The sequence below is a fragment of the Dioscorea cayenensis genome, chromosome 3 (assembly GCF_009730915.1).
Source record: "Dioscorea cayenensis subsp. rotundata cultivar TDr96_F1 chromosome 3, TDr96_F1_v2_PseudoChromosome.rev07_lg8_w22 25.fasta, whole genome shotgun sequence".
Classification (NCBI taxonomy): domain Eukaryota; kingdom Viridiplantae; phylum Streptophyta; class Magnoliopsida; order Dioscoreales; family Dioscoreaceae; genus Dioscorea; species Dioscorea cayenensis.
In genome coordinates this window covers 7,312,756-7,314,971 of record NC_052473.1, presented here as the reverse complement: position 1 = coordinate 7,314,971, position 2,216 = coordinate 7,312,756, and positions in this window count along the sequence as shown.

Here is a 2,216-nt window from a genome sequence, read left to right as displayed (position 1 = left end):
AGTGAGCACATTGATTTGGAGGGGCACAAAGGCAGTCACACTCGAGCATTCCGACTTATGCATATAAGAACAAGAGATCCACCAACATGTACATCATTGAAGAAGGAAGTGATTCACGACGTAAATTTGTGCCCGTTTGCGTTACCCCAATGAAAGTATGGAATTCGGGAGTATTTCCGGCAGAGTGCTGTAGCAAAGAAATGTAACAAGTACTATAGCAGCACTTTTCACAGCCGGCCGAGAAACCAGAGAAACAGAGAATCCACAAGGGCGTGTGTAAATTATCCACGCCCGTGTGGAAATTCCACAGGGGCGTGTGACGTCATACACGCCCGTGTAGTCGCCCGATTCCAGCCCTATTTAAAGCCGATTTCAGCCCCGATTTCAGCATTCTTTTCTCCATCTTTTCCCCAACTTGCGAGATGGTTTCGGCTAGGGTTTTGAGGGGTATTGGCCAAGGTTTTGGAGAGGTTCTACGGCTCCGACATCGTGATTCCATTAGGAAGAAGGTTGGTAGGGGAGCTTCGATTGAGGCGTATCCTATACCGAACGAAGGAATCCATGGACGACGAGTAGAGGGCTTTCCACAAGACCATCGAAATGACCATCGAGGGGGTTTCTTTATGGAATTATTGCTTTTACATTCGATTTCTTTGATTGTACTTAGCTCCATGGAGAGCTAAACCCCTAGTGGGTATTTGGATGATTGTGAACCCTAGGATGTATTCGTTTTATTGACCTTCTTTATTATGCTTTCAATAAATTGATGTTTATTGTGAGTTCCAACCTTGAATGCTTGATTGTATGAACATTTCCCCTAGAGTGACACTATGGTTGAGAGTTCTTGTTGGTAACCTTGTGAGTTAGTGACACACCATGAGCGTTAGACAAAGCTAAGTTGGATAGGGTTGAGAGGGTGAGTCGAGAGGTACAGGAGCATCCTCTTTCCCCTCCTACGTGATGGATTCTATCTCCGTTCCTCGAGTTCTTTGCGGTCATAATAGAGTGTGTGGTCTAAGGGATGAACCTCCGCTGGGGCCTAGTTGCGCGTGCAATGGAGTGAAGCGTTGAGAGGATCTTAGTATCTAGGGCTTCATTGTGGCTAGGGACCTTCCGCCTGGACCAAAGGGTTAGGTCTACTTTTAGGAAGAGATTTATCACTTGGAATCCCTAGAGCTCATTGCAACTCTATGCGAGTGCGAGATGTTGAGATTGTTCAATTTCTCCTCCGGGACATGTATAGAGTTAGGCATAGTTGACCTTAGATTTGGGACTATGTATGTAAGGATTTCCACGACTCACCATGGCATTGATTAGGAGGTATAATAGAGAGTTCTTGCACTTGAAACGGTTATCCTAGGTGAAGCATCATCCGAGTACCCCATCTTTATCGATTGCCTTACCCTTTTCTTTATTCTTGCTCTCTCACTTGTTTCTTTTATTATTGAGAATTGAATCAATTTCACACTAATCACTATTGATCTTCCACATAGCTAAGAACCAAATCAAGTATTTTCACTCCCTACTCCCTGTGGGTTCGACCCCGCTCACCCGGGATTATTACTTCGACAAACCCATGCACTTGCGGGATATACGCAAGGGGACCTTGTCAGTTTAATCCTCATGGTGTGTCACTCATCCACAAAGGTTATGAAGATAGTCTGTCAACCCTAGTGTCACTCTAAGGGAGAAATTATTCAACAAGCATTCAAGATTAGAACTCAATTAGAGACATCAATTAAGGAAAGCATAATAAAAGGTCAATGAAATAAAAACATAGGAAAACCCCCTCTGTATTCATGTTGATGGTCTTGTGGAGTAGCCTCTTCTTCTCCAAATGTCCCCTTATCCGGCTTAGGGCACACCTCGCTTGATTGATGCTGATGAAAGCTTCCCCAATAACCTTCTTTCAGAAGAAGTGCGGTGTCAAATTTGTAGGACCACTCCAAAGTCTTGCCAAAAGCATCTCTAAACCCTAGCCAACGGCCTCAAAAAAGATGGAGAAAAGTTGGAGAGAAAGATGAAATATAGCCCCCAACATAAGGCTGAATCGCGGCTTAAATTGGGCTGGAATCGGACATCCACAAGAGCCTGTGGATTTCTCACACACCCTTGTGGAATTTCCACACGGGGAGAATCCACACAGGCATGTGGAATTTCCACATGCCCGTGTGGATTCTCTGGAATCCTGATTTTCGACAGGCTATGAACAATAA